The sequence below is a fragment of the Mytilus californianus genome, unplaced genomic scaffold (genome assembly GCF_021869535.1).
Source record: "Mytilus californianus isolate M0D057914Y unplaced genomic scaffold, xbMytCali1.0.p SCAF_3, whole genome shotgun sequence".
NCBI lineage: Eukaryota > Metazoa > Mollusca > Bivalvia > Mytilida > Mytilidae > Mytilus > Mytilus californianus.
In genome coordinates, this window is record NW_026262679.1 from 5643080 (window position 1) to 5664453 (window position 21374).

The following is a 21374-nucleotide window of genomic DNA, read 5'->3' on the forward strand; positions in this document are numbered from 1 at the left end:
TTATTTTTGCTTTTCAATATATATTAATGAGTGGCTTAAAAATGCCATTTAAATGTTATTTGCATCTGTCATATTTTCTTCAAAAGCAAAAAAATGCATTTTACCCCTATGTTCCATTTTAGCCATAGTGGCTATATTTCTCGACGTACAAGAACACTTTTACCCCCATGTCAGAGTTCCTCTAAATGCTTTAGTTTTTGAGATAAAAGCCAAAAACTGCATTTTACCCCTATTTTCTATTTTTAACCATGTTGGCCATGTTTTTTGACGAAACAGAAAATAAAACACAAACTTAATTCTAGATACCCTAAGGATCATTCAGCTTAAGTTTGGTTGGAATTGGTTCAGTAGTTTCAGAGGAGAAGATTTTTGAAATAGTTTACACCGGACGGACGACGACGACGGACGCCAAGTGATGGCAAAAGATCACATTTCCTTCGGAAAGGTGAGCTCAAAAATTGTAATGACCAAATACTTACATGCGACTCCTCCTCATGTGCTATCTACCATGAAGTTACCATCTTCTCCGTCTAGGAGTGCAGCATCTTTAACAAAAACTAGAAATTAATATCAGCTGTAAATAGAGACTATTTGCTGTTGCAATTAATTCAGAATTTAATCTTTTGCATGTTGGACAAGAATATTTATAATTACTATAATTCTCAGAAGAATATACTTCATTAGAGTATAAATTTGAAGAATTTTTTTTTTTAGACCAATTTGTAATAAAGTTTCAAATTGGTTGATAATGAAATAGAGCCTGACATAAAATTAAATACTTTTTACTATAAAACAAGTTTTCATCATATTATATAACCGGCTCTGCTGGGTGATCTGCTTTTACGAGATCAGCGCCCATTAAATTCATCAATGTTACATCAAAATCTAAAGTTTGCTCTCTGGGGAGGTCTGCTTTTACGAGACCCATTTTGACATAAAGCATCTTTTATCCAACTGCTGGGCGATCTGCTTTAACAATGGTCCAATTAATAATGACGTCTTGAAAGTCTACTTTATTTTTTGCTGTCGATAGAAGGCGTCATAGCAAAAAATAATTGTATCTGAGGGGTCCCTTTCCGCTGCTTAAATCGTTAACCAAACGTTGACATAATTGAATCGTTGTTAATTAATAAATTGTGATATTCTTCTATTGACTATCCATCCTATTTGCAGGATCACCGCATTAAAAATGTATGCGTTGACAGCATTCTGATCCAGATTTTAAAACGCTATGACAACAAAACTATGAAAAAATTAAAGTTGCCTAAAATGGTAACTAAAACATTTCCAAATATTTTTTGGGCCGCCGGCCAATTTTAGGCCCACTTAACTATATAGTAAAATTATTCCTGCAGTATACCATAATCGTCCCTTAAACAGGCATAAAAGACGAAATTGTAGACCAATTTGTAATAAAGTTTCCTGCTATTCCAGGAAAAACTGATTTTTATTACCGAACACATATAAACATAGCTTAAAGAACATTTGTAATGACCTAATACCTACATGCGACATCATCCTCTTGAACTTCAATGGAACTATTCTTCATGGTATAGGACTGTCACATATTTAGGCTGTATCTAACAAAAACAAAAACTTTAAATTAGTTTCAGCTTTAAATAGAGACTTTTTGCTGTTGCAATTAATTCAGAAATTAATGTGATGCATGTTTTATGTCAACTCCTTAACCGGGCAACAAGTCTAAAAACAAATACAAAACATTCTTATATAAATATATTACTTAAGAGTATAAATTTGAAAAAAAAGAGGAAATTTTAGACAAATTAGTTATAAAGCTTCAGGCTTTTGTTTCAGGAAAAACAGATTTTTATTACCTAACAAACATAAACATAGTTTTAAGAACAAGAGGCTCTCAAGAGCAGGAATCGCTCACCTGTAATGTTTTGCTTAAATCTTTCATCAATGATTATTTTTGCTTTTCAATATATATTAATGAGTGGCTTAAAAATGCCATTTAAATGTTATTTGCATCTGTCATATTTTCTTCAAAAGCAAAAAAATGCATTTTACCCCTATGTTCCATTTTAGCCGTAGTGGCTATATTTCTCGACGTACAAGAACACTTTTACCCCCATGTCAGAGTTCCTCTAAATGCTTTAGTTTTTGAGATATAAGCCAAAAACTGCATTTTACCCCTATTTTCTATTTTTAACCATGTTGGCCATGTTTTTTGACGAAACAGAAAATAAAACAAAAACTTAATTCTAGATACCCTAAGGATCATTCAGCTTAAGTTTGGTTGGAATTGGTTCAGTAGTTTCAGAGGAGAAGATTTTTGAAATAGTTTACACCGGACGGACGACGACGACGGACGCCAAGTGATGGCAAAAGCTCACATTTCCTTCGGAAAGGTGAGCTCAAAAATTGTAATGACCAAATACCTACATGTGACTCGTCCTAATGTGTGATCTACAACGAAAGCATCTTTCACGATATAGGAGTGTTGCATATTTAGGCTGTATCTGTAAAAAAAACAAAAATTATAAATTAGTTTCAGCTTTAAATCGACTTTTTGCTGTTGCAATCAATTCAGAAATTAATGTGATGCATGATTTATGTTAAATACTAAATTAGAGAGAAGTATATATACAATTACTATACATTCTTATTAAAATATACATCATTAGAGCATAAATTTGAATAAAAGAAATTTTAGACCAATTTGTTATAAAGCTTCAATTTGTTTCAGGAAAAACTGATTTTTAATACCTAACAAATATAAACATAGTTTTAAGTACAATTGTAATGACCAAATACTTACATGCGACTCCTCCTCATGTGCTATCTACCATGAAGTTACCATCTTCTCCGTCTAGGAGTGCAGCATCTTTAACAAAAACTAGAAATTAATATCAGCTGTAAATAGAGACTATTTGCTGTTGCAATTAATTCAGAATTTAATCTTTTGCATGTTGGACAAGAATATTTATAATTACTATAATTCTCATAAGAATATACTTCATTAGAGTATAAATTTGAAGAAATTTTTTTTTTAGACCAATTTGTAATAAAGTTTCAAATTGGTTGATAATGAAATAGAGCCTGACATAAAATTAAATACTTTTTACTATAAAACAAGTTTTCATCATATTATATAACCGGCTCTGCTGGGTGATCTGCTTTTACGAGATCAGCGCCCATTAAATTCATCAATGTTACATCAAAATCTAAAGTTTGCTCTCTGGGGAGGTCTGCTTTTACGAGACCCATTTTGACATAAAGCATCTTTTATCCAACTGCTGGGCGATCTGCTTTAACAATAGTCCAATTAATAATGACGTCTTGAAAGTCTACTTTATTTTTTGCTGTCGATAGAAGGCGTCATAGCAAAAAATAATTGTATCTGAGGGGTCCCTTTCCGCTGCTTAAATCGTTAACCAAATGTTGACATAATTGAATCGTTGTTAATTAATAAATTGTGATATTCTTCTATTGACTATCCATCCTATTTGCAGGATCACCGCATTAAAAATGTATGCGTTGACAGCATTCTGATCCAGATTTTAAAACGCTATGACAACAAAACTATGAAAAAATTAAAGTTGCCTAAAATGGTAACTAAAACATTTCCAAATATTTTTTGGGCCGCCGGCCAATTTTAGGCCCACTTAACTATATAGTAAAATTATTCCTGCAGTATACCATAATCGTCCCTTAAACAGGCATAAAAGACGAAATTGTAGACCAATTTGTAATAAAGTTTCCTGCTATTCCAGGAAAAACTGATTTTTATTACCTAACACATATAAACATAGCTTAAAGAACATTTGTAATGACCAAATACCTACATGCGACATCATCCTCTTGAACTTCAATGGAACTATTCTTCATGGTATAGGACTGTCACATATTTAGGCTGTATAAAACAAAAACTTTAAATTAGTTTCAGCTTTAAATAGAGACTTTTTGCTGTTGCAATTAATTCAGAAATTAATGTGATGCATGTTTTATGTCAACTCCTTAACCGGGCAACAAGTCTAAAAACAAATACAAAACATTCTTATATAAATATATTACTTAAGAGTATAAATTTGAAAAAAAAGAGGAAATTTTAGACAAATTAGTTATAAAGCTTCAGGCTGTTGTTTCAGGAAAAACAGATTTTTATTACCTAACAAACATAAACATAGTTTTAAGAACAAGAGGCTCTCAAGAGCAGGAATCGCTCACCTGTAATGTTTTGCTTAAATCTTTCATCAATGATTATTTTTGCTTTTCAATATATATTAATGAGTGGCTTAAAAATGCCATTTAAATGTTATTTGCATCTGTCATATTTTCTTCAAAAGCAAAAAAATGCATTTTATTTTCTTCAAAAGCAAAATAATGCATTTTATTCCTATGTTCCATTCTAGCCATAGTGGCTATATTTCTCGACGTACAAGAACACTTTTACCCCCATGTCAGAGTTCCTCTAAATGCTTTAGTTTTTGAGATATAAGCCAAAAACTGCATTTTACCCCTATTTTCTATTTTTAACCATGTTGGCCATGTTTTTTGACGAAACAGAAAATAAAACACAAACTTATTCTAGATACCCTAAGGATCATTCAGCTTAAGTTTGGTTGGAATTGGTTCAGTAGTTTCAGAGGAGAAGATTTTTGAAATAGTTTACACCGGACGGATGACGACGACGGACGCCAAGTGATGGCAAAAGCTCACATTTCCTTCGGAAAGGTGAGCTCGAAAATTGTAATGACCAAATACCTACATGTGACTCGTCCTAATGTGTGATCTACAATGAAAGCATCTTTCACGATATAGGAGTGTTGCATATTTAGGCTGTATCTGTAAAAAAAACAAAAATTATAAATTAGTTTCAGCTTTAAATCAAGACTTTTTGCTGTTGCAATCAATTCAGAAATTAATGTGATGCATGATTTATGTTAAATACTAAATTAGAGAGAAGTATATATACAATTACTATACATTCTTATTAAAATATACATCATTAGAGCATAAATTTGAATAAAAGAAATTTTAGACCAATTTGTTATAAAGCTTCAATTTGTTTCAGGAAAAACTGATTTTTAATACCTAACAAATATAAACATAGTTTTAAGTACAATTGTAATGACCAAATACTTACATGCGACTCCTCCTCATGTGCTATCTACCATGAAGTTACCATCTTCTCCGTCTAGGAGTGCAGCATCTTTAACAAAAACTAGAAATTAATATCAGCTGTAAATAGAGACTATTTGCTGTTGCAATTAATTCAGAATTTAATCTTTTGCATGTTGGACAAGAATATTTATAATTACTATAATTCTCATAAGAATATACTTCATTAGAGTATAAATTTGAAGAAATTTTTTTTTTAGACCAATTTGTAATAAAGTTTCAAATTGGTTGATAATGAAATAGAGCCTGACATAAAATTAAATACTTTTTACTATAAAACAAGTTTTCATCATATTATATAACCGGCTCTGCTGGGTGATCTGCTTTTACGAGATCAGCGCCCATTAAATTCATCAATGTTACATCAAAATCTAAAGTTTGCTCTCTGGGGAGGTCTGCTTTTACGAGACCCATTTTGACATAAAGCATCTTTTATCCAACTGCTGGGCGATCTGCTTTAACAATAGTCCAATTAATAATGACGTCTTGAAAGTCTACTTTATTTTTTGCTGTCGATAGAAGGCGTCATAGCAAAAAATAATTGTATCTGAGGGGTCCCTTTCCGCTGCTTAAATCGTTAACCAAATGTTGACATAATTGAATCGTTGTTAATTAATAAATTGTGATATTCTTCTATTGACTATCCATCCTATTTGCAGGATCACCGCATTAAAAATGTATGCGTTGACAGCATTCTGATCCAGATTTTAAAACGCTATGACAACAAAACTATGAAAAAATTAAAGTTGCCTAAAATGGTAACTAAAACATTTCCAAATATTTTTTGGGCCGCCGGCTAATTTTAGGCCCACTTAACTATATAGTAAAATTATTCCTGCAGTATACCATAATCGTCCCTTAAACAGGCATAAAAGACGAAATTGTAGACCAATTTGTAATAAAGTTTCCTGCTATTCCAGGAAAAACTGATTTTTATTACCTAACACATATAAACATAGCTTAAAGAACATTTGTAATGACCAAATACCTACATGCGACATCATCCTCTTGAACTTCAATGGAACTATTCTTCATGGTATAGGACTGTCACATATTTAGGCTGTATCTAACAAAAACAAAAACTTTAAATTAGTTTCAGCTTTAAATAGAGACTTTTTGCTGTTGCAATTAATTCAGAAATTAATGTGATGCATGTTTTATGTCAACTCCTTAACCGGGCAACAAGTCTAAAAACAAATACAAAACATTCTTATATAAATATACAAAACATTCTTATATAAATATATTACTTAAAGAGTATAAATTTGAAAAAAAAGAGGAAATTTTAGACAAATTAGTTATAAAGCTTCAGGCTGTTGTTTCAGGAAAAACAGATTTTTATTACCTAACAAACATAAACATAGTTTTAAGAACAAGAGGCTCTCAAGAGCAGGAATCGCTCACCTGTAATGTTTTGCTTAAATCTTTCATCAATGATTATTTTTGCTTTTCAATATATATTAATGAGTGGCTTAAAAATGCCATTTAAATGTTATTTGCATCTGTCATATTTTCTTCAAAAGCAAAAAAATGCATTTTATTTTCTTCAAAAGCAAAAAAATGTATTTTATCCCTATGTTCCATTCTAGCCATAGTGGCTATATTTCTCGACGTACAAGAACACTTTTACCCCCATGTCAGAGTTCCTCTAAATGCTTTAGTTTTTGAGATATAAGCCAAAAACTGCATTTTACCCCTATTTTCTATTTTTAACCATGTTGGCCATGTTTTTTGACGAAACAGAAAATAAAACACAAACTTAATTCTAGATACCCTAAGGATCATTCAGCTTAAGTTTGGTTGGAATTGGTTCAGTAGTTTCAGAGGAGAAGATTTTTGAAATAGTTTACACCGGACGGATGACGACGACGGACGCCAAGTGATGGCAAAAGCTCACATTTCCTTCGGAAAGGTGAGCTCGAAAATTGTAATGACCAAATACCTACATGTGACTCGTCCTAATGTGTGATCTACAATGAAAGCATCTTTCACGATATAGGAGTGTTGCATATTTAGGCTGTATCTGTAAAAAAAACAAAAATTATAAATTAGTTTCAGCTTTAAATCAAGACTTTTTGCTGTTGCAATCAATTCAGAAATTAATGTGATGCATGATTTATGTTAAATACTAAATTAGAGAGAAGTATATATACAATTACTATACATTCTTATTAAAATATACATCATTAGAGCATAAATTTGAATAAAAGAAATTTTAGACCAATTTGTTATAAAGCTTCAATTTGTTTCAGGAAAAACTGATTTTTAATACCTAACAAATATAAACATAGTTTTAAGTACAATTGTAATGACCAAATACTTACATGCGACTCCTCCTCATGTGCTATCTACCATGAAGTTACCATCTTCTCCGTCTAGGAGTGCAGCATCTTTAACAAAAACTAGAAATTAATATCAGCTGTAAATAGAGACTATTTGCTGTTGCAATTAATTCAGAATTAATCTTTTGCATGTTGGACAAGAATATTTATAATTACTATAATTCTCATTAGAATATACTTCATTAGAGTATAAATTTGAAGAATTTTTTTTTTTAGACCAATTTGTAATAAAGTTTCAAATTGGTTGATAATGAAATAGAGCCTGACATAAAATTAAATACTTTTTACTATAAAACAAGTTTTCATCATATTATATAACCGGCTCTGCTGGGTGATCTGCTTTTACGAGATCAGCGCCCATTAAATTCATCAATGTTACATCAAAATCTAAAGTTTGCTCTCTGGGGAGGTCTGCTTTTACGAGACCCATTTTGACATAAAGCATCTTTTATCCAACTGCTGGGCGATCTGCTTTAACAATAGTCCAATTAATAATGACGTCTTGAAAGTCTACTTTATTTTTTGCTGTCGATAGAAGGCGTCATAGCAAAAAATAATTGTATCTGAGGGGTCCCTTTCCGCTGCTTAAATCGTTAACCAAATGTTGACATAATTGAATCGTTGTTAATTAATAAATTGTGATATTCTTCTATTGACTATCCATCCTATTTGCAGGATCACCGCATTAAAAATGTATGCGTTGACAGCATTCTGATCCAGATTTTAAAACGCTATGACAACAAAACTATGAAAAAATTAAAGTTGCCTAAAATGGTAACTAAAACATTTCCAAATATTTTTTGGGCCGCCGGCCGATTTTAGGCCCACTTAACTATAAAGTAAAATTATTCCTGCAGTATACCATAATTGTCCCTTAAACAGGCATAAAAGACGAAATTGTAGACCAATTTGTAATAAAGTTTCCTGCTATTCCAGGAAAAACTGATTTTTATTACCTAACACATATAAACATAGCTTAAAGAACATTTGTAATGACCAAATACCTACATGCGACATCATCCTCTTGAACTTCAATGGAACTATTCTTCATGGTATAGGACTGTCACATATTTAGGCTGTATCTAACAAAAACAAAAACTTTAAATTAGTTTCAGCTTTAAATAGAGACTTTTTGCTGTTGCAATTAATTCAGAAATTAATGTGATGCATGTTTTATGTCAACTCCTTAACCGGGCAACAAGTCTAAAAACAAATACAAAACATTCTTATATAAATATATTACTTAAAGAGTATAAATTTGAAAAAAAAGAGGAAATTTTAGACAAATTAGTTATAAAGCTTCAGGCTGTTGTTTCAGGAAAAACAGATTTTTATTACCTAACAAACATAAACATAGTTTTAAGAACAAGAGGCTCTCAAGAGCAGGAATCGCTCACCTGCAATGTTTTGCTTAAATCTTTCATCAATGATTATTTTTGCTTTTCAATATATATTAATGAGTGGCTTAAAAATGCCATTTAAATGTTATTTGCATCTGTCATATTTTCTTCAAAAGCAAAAAAATGCATTTTATTTTCTTCAAAAGCAAAATAATGCATTTTATTCCTATGTTCCATTCTAGCCATAGTGACTATATTTCTCGACGTACAAGAACACTTTTACCCCCATGTCAGAGTTCCTCTAATTGCTTTAGTTTTTGAGATATAAGCCAAAAACTGCATTTTACCCCTATTTTCTATTTTTAACCATGTTGGCCATGTTTTTTGACGAAACAGAAAATAAAACACAAACTTAATTCTAGATACCCTAAGGATCATTCAGCTTAAGTTTGGTTGGAATTGGTTCAGTAGTTTCAGAGGAGATGATTTTTGAAATAGTTTACACCGGACGGATGACGACGACGGACGCCAAGTGATGGCAAAAGCTCACTTTTCCTTCGGAAAGGTGAGCTCAAAAATTGTAATGACCAAATACCTACATGTGACTCGTCCTAATGTGTGATCTACAATGAAAGCATCTTTCACGATATAGGAGTGTTGCATATTTAGGCTGTATCTGTAAAAAAAACAAAAATTATAAATTAGTTTCAGCTTTAAATCAAGACTTTTTGCTGTTGCAATCAATTCAGAAATTAATGTGATGCATGATTTATGTTAAATACTAAATTAGAGAGAAGTATATATACAATTACTATACATTCTTATTAAAATATACATCATTAGAGCATAAATTTGAATAAAAGAAATTTTAGACCAATTTGTTATAAAGCTTCAATTTGTTTCAGGAAAAACTGATTTTTAATACCTAACAAATATAAACATAGTTTTAAGTACAATTGTAATGACCAAATACTTACATGCGACTCCTCCTCATGTGCTATCTACCATGAAGTTACCATCTTCTCCGTCTAGGAGTGCAGCATCTTTAACAAAAACTAGAAATTAATATCAGCTGTAAATAGAGACTATTTGCTGTTGCAATTAATTCAGAATTTAATCTTTTGCATGTTGGACAAGAATATTTATAATTACTATAATTCTCATAAGAATATACTTCATTAGAGTATAAATTTGAAGAAATTTTTTTTTTAGACCAATTTGTAATAAAGTTTCAAATTGGTTGATAATGAAATAGAGCCTGACATAAAATTAAATACTTTTTACTATAAAACAAGTTTTCATCATATAATATAACCGGCTCTGCTGGGTGATCTGCTTTTACAAGATCAGCGCCCATTAAATTCATCAATGTTACATCAAAATCTAAAGTTTGCTCTCTGGGGAGGTCTGCTTTTACGAGACCCATTTTGACATAAAGCATCTTTTATCCAACTGCTGGGCGATCTGCTTTAACAATAGTCCAATTAATAATGACGTCTTGAAAGTCTACTTTATTTTTTGCTGTCGATAGAAGGCGTCATAGCAAAAAATAATTGTATCTGAGGGGTCCCTTTCCGCTGCTTAAATCGTTAACCAAATGTTGACATAATTGAATCGTTGTTAATTAATAAATTGTGATATTCTTCTATTGACTATCCATCCTATTTGCAGGATCACCGCATTAAAAATGTATGCGTTGACAGCATTCTGATCCAGATTTTAAAACGCTATGACAACAAAACTATGAAAAAATTAAAGTTGCCTAAAATGGTAACTAAAACATTTCCAAATATTTTTTGGGCCGCCGGCCAATTTTAGGCCCACTTAACTATATAGTAAAATTATTCCTGCAGTATACCATAATCGTCCCTTAAACAGGCATAAAAGACGAAATTGTAGACCAATTTGTAATAAAGTTTCCTGCTATTCCAGGAAAAACTGATTTTTATTACCTAACACATATAAACATAGCTTAAAGAACATTTGTAATAACCAAATACCTACATGCGACATCATCCTCTTGAACTTCAATGGAACTATTCTTCATGGTATAGGACTGTCACATATTTAGGCTGTATCTAACAAAAACAAAAACTTTAAATTAGTTTCAGCTTTAAATAGAGACTTTTTGCTGTTGCAATTAATTCAGAAATTAATGTGATGCATGTTTTATGTCAACTCCTTAACCGGGCAACAAGTCTAAAAACAAATACAAAACATTCTTATATAAATATATTACTTAAGAGTATAAATTTGAAAAAAAAGAGGAAATTTTAGACAAATTAGTTATAAAGCTTCAGGCTGTTGTTTCAGGAAAAACAGATTTTTATTACCTAACAAACATAAACATAGTTTTAAGAACAAGAGGCTCTCAAGAGCAGGAATCTCTCACCTGTAATGTTTTGCTTAAATCTTTCATCAATGATTATTTTTGCTTTTCAATATATATTAATGAGTGGCTTAAAAATGCCATTTAAATGTTATTTGCATCTGTCATATTTTCTTCAAAAGCAAAAAAATGCATTTTATTTTCTTCAAAAGCAAAAAAATGCATTTTACCCCTATGTTCCATTTTAGCCATAGTGGCTATATTTCTCGACGTACAAGAACACTTTTACCCCCATGTCAGAGTTCCTCTAAATGCTTTAGTTTTTGAGATATAAGCCAAAAACTGCATTTTACCCCTATTTTCTATTTTTAACCATGTTGGCCATGTTTTTTGACGAAACAGAAAATAAAACACAAACTTAATTCTAGATACCCTAAGGATCATTCAGCTTAAGTTTGGTTGGAATTGGTTCAGTAGTTTCAGAGGAGAAGATTTTTGAAATAGTTTACACCGGACGACGACGACGACGGACGCCAAGTGATGGCAAAAGCTCACATTTCCTTCGGAAAGGTGAGCTCAAAAATTGTAATGACCAAATACCTACATGTGACTCGTCCTAATGTGTGATCTACAATGAAAGCATCTTTCACGATATAGGAGTGTTGCATATTTAGGCTGTATCTGTAAAAAAACCAAAAATTATAAATTAGTTTCAGCTTTAAATCAAGACTTTTTGCTGTTGCAATCAATTCAGAAATTAATGTGATGCATGATTTATGTTAAATACTAAATTAGAGAGAAGTATATATACAATTACTATACATTCTTATTAAAATATACATCATTAGAGCATAAATTTGAATAAAAGAAATTTTAGACCAATTTGTTATAAAGCTTCAATTTGTTTCAGGAAAAACTGATTTTTAATACCTAACAAATATAAACATAGTTTTAAGTACAATTGTAATGACCAAATACTTACATGCGACTCCTCCTCATGTGCTATCTACCATGAAGTTACCATCTTCTCCGTCTAGGAGTGCAGCATCTTTAACAAAAACTAGAAATTAATATCAGCTGTAAATAGAGACTATTTGCTGTTGCAATTAATTCAGAATTTAATCTTTTGCATGTTGGACAAGAATATTTATAATTACTATAATTCTCATAAGAATATACTTCATTAGAGTATAAATTTGAAGAAATTTTTTTTTTAGACCAATTTGTAATAAAGTTTCAAATTGGTTGATAATGAAATAGAGCCTGACATAAAATTAAATACTTTTTACTATAAAACAAGTTTTCATCATATTATATAACCGGCTCTGCTGGGTGATCTGCTTTTACGAGATCAGCGCCCATTAAATTCATCAATGTTACATCAAAATCTAAAGTTTGCTCTCTGGGGAGGTCTGCTTTTACGAGACCCATTTTGACATAAAGCATCTTTTATCCAACTACTGGGCGATCTGCTTTAACAATAGTCCAATTAATAATGACGTCTTGAAAGTCTACTTTATTTTTTGCTGTCGATAGAAGGCGTCATAGCAAAAAATAATTGTATCTGAGGGGTCCCTTTCCGCTGCTTAAATCGTTAACCAAATGTTGACATAATTGAATCGTTGTTAATTAATAAATTGTGATATTCTTCTATTGACTATCCATCCTATTTGCAGGATCACCGCATTAAAAATGTATGCGTTGACAGCATTCTGATCCAGATTTTAAAACGCTATGACAACAAAACTATGAAAAAATTAAAGTTGCCTAAAATGGTAACTAAAACATTTCCAAATATTTTTTGGGCCGCCGGCCAATTTTAGGCCCACTTAACTAGATAGTAAAATTATTCCTGCAGTATACCATAATCGTCCCTTAAACAGGCATAAAAGACGAAATTGTAGACCAATTTGTAATAAAGTTTCCTGCTATTCCAGGAAAAACTGATTTTTATTACCTAACACATATAAACATAGCTTAAAGAACATTTGTAATGACCAAATACCTACATGCGACATCATCCTCTTGAACTTCAATGGAACTATTCTTCATGGTATAGGACTGTCACATATTTAGGCTGTATCTAATAAAAACAAAAACTTTAAATTAGTTTCAGCTTTAAATAGAGACTTTTTGCTGTTGCAATTAATTCAGAAATTAATGTGATGCATGTTTTATGTCAACTCCTTAACCGGGCAACAAGTCTAAAAACAAATACAAAACATTCTTATATAAATATATTACTTAAGAGTATAAATTTGAAAAAAAAGAGGAAATTTTAGACAAATTAGTTATAAAGCTTCAGGCTGTTGTTTCAGGAAAAACAGATTTTTATTACCTAACAAACATAAACATAGTTTTAAGAACAAGAGGCTCTCAAGAGCAGGAATCGCTCACCTGTAATGTTTTGCTTAAATCTTTCATCAATGATTATTTTTGCTTTTCAATATATATTAATGAGTGGCTTAAAAATGCCATTTAAATGTTATTTGCATCTGTCATATTTTCTTCAAAAGCAAAAAAATGCATTTTATTTTCTTCAAAAGCAAAAAAATGTATTTTATCCCTATGTTCCATTCTAGCCATAGTGGCTATATTTCTCGACGTACAAGAACACTTTTACCCCCATGTCAGAGTTCCTCTAAATGCTTTAGTTTTTGAGATATAAGCCAAAAACTGCATTTTACCCCTATTTTCTATTTTTAACCATGTTGGCCATGTTTTTTGACGAAACAGAAAATAAAACACAAACTTAATTCTAGATACCCTAAGGATCATTCAGCTTAAGTTTGGTTGGAATTGGTTCAGTAGTTTCAGAGGAGAAGATTTTTGAAATAGTTTACACCGGACGGACGACGACGACGGATGCCAAGTGATGGCAAAAGCTCACATTTCCTTCGGAAAGGTGAGCTCAAAAATTGTAATGACCAAATACCTACATGTGACTCGTCCTAATGTGTGATCTACAATGAAAGCATCTTTCACGATATAGGAGTGTTGCATATTTAGGCTGTATCTGTAAAAAAAACAAAAATTATAAATTAGTTTCAGCTTTAAATCAAGACTTTTTGCTGTTGCAATCAATTCAGAAATTAATGTGATGCATGATTTATGTTAAATACTAAATTAGAGAGAAGTATATATACAATTACTATACATTCTTATTAAAATATACATCATTAGAGCATAAATTTGAATAATAGAAATTTTAGACCAATTTGTTATAAAGCTTCAATTTGTTTCAGGAAAAACTGATTTTTAATACCTAACAAATATAAACATAGTTTTAAGTACAATTGTAATGACCAAATACTTACATGCGACTCCTCCTCATGTGCTATCTACCATGAAGTTACCATCTTCTCCGTCTAGGAGTGCAGCATCTTTAACAAAAACTAGAAATTAATATCAGCTGTAAATAGAGACTATTTGCTGTTGCAATTAATTCAGAATTTAATCTTTTGCATGTTGGACAAGAATATTTATAATTACTATAATTCTCATAAGAATATACTTCATTAGAGTATAAATTTGAAGAAATTTTTTTTTTAGACCAATTTGTAATAAAGTTTCAAATTGGTTGATAATGAAATAGAGCCTGACATAAAATTAAATACTTTTTACTATAAAACAAGTTTTCATCATATTATATAACCGGCTCTGCCGGGTGATCTGCTTTTACGAGATCAGCGCCCATTAAATTCATCAATGTTACATCAAAATCTAAAGTTTGCTCTCTGGGGAGGTCTGCTTTTACGAGACCCATTTTGACATAAAGCATCTTTTATCCAACTGCTGGGCGATCTGCTTTAACAATAGTCCAATTAATAATGACGTCTTGAAAGTCTACTTTATTTTTTGCTGTCGATAGAAGGCGTCATAGCAAAAAATAATTGTATCTGAGGGGTCCCTTTCCGCTGCTTAAATCGTTAACCAAATGTTGACATAATTGAATCGTTGTTAATTAATAAATTGTGATATTCTTCTATTGACTATCCATCCTATTAGCAGGATCACCGCATTAAAAATGTATGCGTTGACAGCATTCTGATCCAGATTTTAAAACGCTATGACAACAAAACTATGAAAAAATTAAAGTTGCCTAAAATGGTAACTAAAACATTTCCAAATATTTTTTGGGCCGCCGGCCAATTTTAGGCCCACTTAACTATATAGTAAAATTATTCCTGCAGTATACCATAATCGTCCCTTAAACAGGCATAAAAGACGAAATTGTAGACCAATTTGTAATAAAGTTTCCTGCTATTCCAGGAAAAACTGATTTTTATTACCTAACACATATAAACATAGCTTAAAGAACATTTGTAATGACCAAATACCTACATGCGACATCATCCTCTTGAACTTCAATGGAACTATTCTTCATGGTATAGGACTGTCACATATTTAGGCTGTATCTAACAAAAACAAAAACTTTAAATTAGTTTCAGCTTTAAATAGAGACTTTTTGCTGTTGCAATTAATTCAGAAATTAATGTGATGCATGTTTTATGTCAACTCCTTAACCGGGCAACAAGTCTAAAAACAAATACAAAACATTCTTATATAAATATATTACTTAAGAGTATAAATTTGAAAAAAAAGAGGAAATTTTAGACAAATTAGTTATAAAGCTTCAGGCTGTTGTTTCAGGAAAAACAGATTTTTATTACCTAACAAACATAAACATAGTTTTAAGAACAAGAGGCTCTCAAGAGCAGGAATCGCTCACCTGTAATGTTTTGCTTAAATCTTTCATCAATGATTATTTTTGCTTTTCAATATATATTAATGAGTGGCTTAAAAATGCCATTTAAATGTTATTTGCATCTGTCATATTTTCTTCAAAAGCAAAAAAATGCATTTTATTTTCTTCAAAAGCAAAAAAATGTATTTTATCCCTATGTTCCATTCTAGCCATAGTGGCTATATTTCTCGACGTACAAGAACACTTTTACCCCCATGTCAGAGTTCCTCTAAATGCTTTAGTTTTTGAGATATAAGCCAAAAACTGCATTTTACCCCTATTTTCTATTTTTAACCATGTTGGCCATGTTTTTTGACGAAACAGAAAATAAAACACAAACTTAATTCTAGATACCCTAAGGATCATTCAGCTTAAGTTTGGTTGGAATTGGTTCAGTAGTTTCAGAGGAGAAGATTTTTGAAATAGTTTACACCGGACGGACGACGACGACGGATGCCAAGTGATGGCAAAAGCTCACATTTCCTTCGGAAAGGTGAGCTCAAAAATTGTAATGACCAAATACCTACATGTGACTCGTCCTAATGTGTGATCTACAATGAAAGCATCTTTCACGATATAGGAGTGTTGCATATTTAGGCTGTATCTGTAAAAAAAACAAAAATTATAAATTAGTTTCAGCTTTAAATCAAGACTTTTTGCTGTTGCAATCAATTCAGAAATTAATGTGATGCATGATTTATGTTAAATACTAAATTAGAGAGAAGTATATATACAATTACTATACATTCTTATTAAAATATACATCATTAGAGCATAAATTTGAATAAAAGAAATTTTACACCAATTTGTTATAAAGCTTCAATTTGTTTCAGGAAAAACTGATTTTTAATACCTAACAAATATAAACATAGTTTTAAGTACAATTGTAATGACCAAATACTTACATGCGACTCCTCCTCATGTGCTATCTACCATGAAGTTACCATCTTCTCCGTCTAGGAGTGCAGCATCTTTAACAAAAACTAGAAATTAATATCAGCTGTAAATAGAGACTATTTGCTGTTGCAATTAATTCAGAATTTAATCTTTTGCATGTTGGACAAGAATATTTATAATTACTATAATTCTCATAAGAATATACTTCATTAGAGTATAAATTTGAAGAAATTTTTTTTTTAGACCAATTTGTAATAAAGTTTCAAATTGGTTGATAATGAAATAGAGCCTGACATAAAATTAAATACTTTTCACTATAAAACAAGTTTTCATCATATAATATAACTGGCTCTGCTGGGTGATCTGCTTTTACGAGATCAGCACCCATTAAATTCATCAATGTTACATCAAAATCTAAAGTTTGCTCTCTGGGGAGGTCTGCTTTTACGAGACCCATTTTGACATAAAGCATCTTTTATCCAACTGCTGGGCGATCTGCTTTAACAATAGTCCAATTAATAATGACGTCTTGAAAGTCTACTTTATTTTTTGCTGTCGATAGAAGGCGTCATAGCAAAAAATAATTGTATCTGAGGGGTCCCTTTCCGCTGCTTAAATCGTTAACCAAATGTTGACATAATTCAATCGTTGTTAATTAATAAATTGTGATATTCTTCTATTGACTATCCATCCTATTAGCAGGATCACCGCATTAAAAATGTATGCGTTGACAGCATTCTGATCCAGATTTTAAAACGCTATGACAACAAAACTATGAAAAAATTAAAGTTGCCTAAAATGGTAACTAAAACATTTCCAAATATTTTTTGGGCCGCCGGCCAATTTTAGGCCCACTTAACTATATAGTAAAATTATTCCTGCAGTATACCATAATCGTCCCTTAAACAGGCATAAAAGACGAAATTGTAGACCAATTTGTAATAAAGTTTCCTGCTATTCCAGGAAAAACTGATTTTTATTACCTAACACATATAAACATAGCTTAAAGAACATTTGTAATGACCAAATACCTACATGCGACATCATCCTCTTGAACTTCAATGGAACTATTCTTCATGGTATAGGACTGTCACATATTTAGGCTGTATCTAACAAAAACAAAAACTTTAAATTAGTTTCAGCTTTAAATAGACTTTTTGCTGTTGCAATTAATTCAGAAATTAATGTGATGCATGTTTTATGTCAACTCCTTAACCGGGCAACAAGTCTAAAAACAAATACAAAACATTCTTATATAAATATATTACTTAAGAGTATAAATTTGAAAAAAAAGAGGAAATTTTAGACAAATTAGTTATAAAGCTTCAGGCTGTTGTTTCAGGAAAAACAGATTTTTATTACCTAACAAACATAAACATAGTTTTAAGAACAAGAGGCTCTCAAGAGCAGGAATCGCTCACCTGTAATGTTTTGCTTAAATCTTTCATCAATGATTATTTTTGCTTTTCAATATATATTAATGAGTGGCTTAAAAATGCCATTTAAATGTTATTTGCATCTGTCATATTTTCTTCAAAAGCAAAAAAATGCATTTTATTTTCTTCAAAAGCAAAAAAATGTATTTTATCCCTATGTTCCATTCTAGCCATAGTGGCTATATTTCTCGACGTACAAGAACACTTTTACCCCCATGTCAGAGTTCCTCTAAATGCTTTAGTTTTTGAGATATAAGCCAAAAACTGCATTTTACCCCTATTTTCTATTTTTAACCATGTTGGCCATGTTTTTTGACGAAACAGAAAATAAAACACAAACTTAATTCTAGATACCCTAAGGATCATTCAGCTTAAGTTTGGTTGGAATTGGTTCAGTAGTTTCAGAGGAGAAGATTTTTGAAATAGTTTACACCGGACGGACGACGACGACGGACGCCAAGTGATGGCAAAAGCTCACATTTCCTTCGGAAAGGTGAGCTCAAAAATTGTAATGACCAAATACCTACATGTGACTCGTCCTAATGTGTGATCTACAATGAAAGCATCTTTCACGATATAGGAGTGTTGCATATTTAGGCTGTATCTGTAAAAAAAACAAAAATTATAAATTAGTTTCAGCTTTAAATCAAGACTTTTTGCTGTTGCAATCAATTCAGAAATTAATGTGATGCATGATTTATGTTAAATACTAAATTAGAGAGAAGTATATATACAATTACTATACATTCTTATTAAAATATACATCATTAGAGCATAAATTTGAATAAAAGAAATTTTAGACCAATTTGTTATAAAGCTTCAATTTGTTTCAGGAAAAACTGATTTTTAATACCTAACAAATATAAACATAGTTTTAAGTACAATTGTAATGACCAAATACTTACATGCGACTCCTCCTCATGTGCTATCTACCATGAAGTTACCATCTTCTCCGTCTAGGAGTGCAGCATCTTTAACAAAAACTAGAAATTAATATCAGCTGTAAATAGAGACTATTTGCTGTTGCAATTAATTCAGAATTTAATCTTTTGCATGTTGGACAAGAATATTTATAATTACTATAATTCTCATAAGAATATACTTCATTAGAGTATAAATTTGAAGAAATTTTTTTTTTAGACCAATTTGTAATAAAGTTTCAAATTGGTTGATAATGAAATAGAGCCTGACATAAAATTAAATACTTTTCACTATAAAACAAGTTTTCATCATATAATATAACTGGCTCTGCTGGGTGATCTGCTTTTACGAGATCAGCGCCCATTAAATTCATCAATGTTTCATCAAAATCTAAAGTTTGCTCTCTGGGGAGGTCTGCTTTTACGAGACCCATTTTGACATAAAGCATCTTTTATCCAACTGCTGGGCGATCTGCTTTAACAATAGTCCAATTAATAATGACGTCTTGAAAGTCTACTTTATTTTTTGCTGTCGATAGAAGGCGTCATAGCAAAAAATAATTGTATCTGAGGGGTCCCTTTCCGCTGCTTAAATCGTTAACCAAATGTTGACATAATTCAATCGTTGTTAATTAATAAATTGTGATATTCTTCTATTGACTATCCATCCTATTAGCAGGATCACCGCATTAAAAATGTATGCGTTGACAGCATTCTGATCCAGATTTTAAAACGCTATGACAACAAAACTATGAAAAAATTAAAGTTGCCTAAAATGGTAACTAAAACATTTCCAAATATTTTTTGGGCCGCCGGCCAATTTTAGGCCCACTTAACTATATAGTAAAATTATTCCTGCAGTATACCATAATCGTCCCTTAAACAGGCATAAAAGACGAAATTGTAGACCAATTTGTAATAAAGTTTCCTGCTATTCCAGGAAAAACTGATTTTTATTACCTAACACATATAAACATAGCTTAAAGAACATTTGTAATGACCAAATACCTACATGCGACATCATCCTCTTGAACTTCAATGGAACTATTCTTCATGGTATAGGACTGTCACATATTTAGGCTGTATCTAACAAAAACAAAAACTTTAAATTAGTTTCAGCTTTAAATAGAGACTTTTTGCTGTTGCAATTAATTCAGAAATTAATGTGATGCATGTTTTATGTCAACTCCTTAACCGGGCAACAAGTCTAAAAACAAATACAAAACATTCTTATATAAATATATTACTTAAGAGTATAAATTTGAAAAAAAAGAGGAAATTTTAGACAAATTAGTTATAAAGCTTCAGGCTGTTGTTTCAGGAAAAACAGATTTTTATTACCTAACAAACATAAACATAGTTTTAAGAACAAGAGGCTCTCAAGAGCAGGAATCGCTCACCTGTAATGTTTTGCTTAAATCTTTCATCAATGATTATTTTTGCTTTTCAATATATATTAATGAGTGGCTTAAAAATGCCATTTAAATGTTATTTGCATCTGTCATATTTTCTTCAAAAGCAAAAAAATGCATTTTATTTTCTTCAAAAGCAAAAAAATGTATTTTATCCCTATGTTCCATTCTAGCCATAGTGGCTATATTTCTCGACGTACAAGAACACTTTAACCCCCATGTCAGAGTTCCTCTAAATGCTTTAGTTTTTGAGATATAAGCCAAAAACTGCATTTTACCCCTATTTTCTATTTTTAACCATGTTGGCCATGTTTTTTGACGAAACAGAAAATAAAACACAAACTTAATTCTAGATACCCTAAGGATCATTCAGCTTAAGTTTGGTTGGAATTGGTTCAGTAGTTTCAGAGGAGAAGATTTTTGAAATAGTTTACACCGGACGGACGACGACGACGGACGCCAAGTGATGGCAAAAGCTCACATTTCCTTCGGAAAGGTGAGCTCAAAAATTGTAATGACCAAATACCTACATGTGACTCGTCCTAATGTGTGATCTACAATGAAAGCATCTTTCACGATATAGGAGTGTTGCATATTTAGGCTGTATCTGTAAAAAAAACAAAAATTATAAATTAGTTTCAGCTTTAAATCAAGACTTTTTGCTGTTGCAATCAATTCAGAAATTAATGTGATGCATGATTTATGTTAAATACTAAATTAGAGAGAAGTATATATACAATTACTATACATTCTTATTAAAATATACATCATTAGAGCATAAATTTGAATAAAAGAAATTTTAGACC

General features: G+C 31.1%; 1 long non-coding RNA gene across 35 annotated transcripts in view; it reads right to left on the reverse strand.

The window, feature by feature from the left end:
• Positions 1-21374, reverse strand: part of LOC127733879 (uncharacterized) — a 118736-nt gene that overhangs the window by 26703 nt on the left and 70659 nt on the right. For 11 of the 35 annotated variants that reach the window (XR_007997230.1, XR_007997246.1, XR_007997247.1 and 8 more), the window contains exon 1: positions 3810-3884. The exons of 15 other annotated variants lie outside the window; for them this stretch is intronic. This is a non-coding gene — a long non-coding RNA (uncharacterized LOC127733879). Of the gene's footprint in view, positions 1-479; positions 546-2782; positions 2849-3809; positions 3885-5110; positions 5171-7469; positions 7530-9804; positions 9865-12138; positions 12199-14473; positions 14534-16808; positions 16869-19141; positions 19202-21374 lie in introns of those variants that run through there. 9 more of the 35 variants (XR_007997243.1, XR_007997244.1, XR_007997268.1 and 6 more) reach the window with 9 other exon arrangements.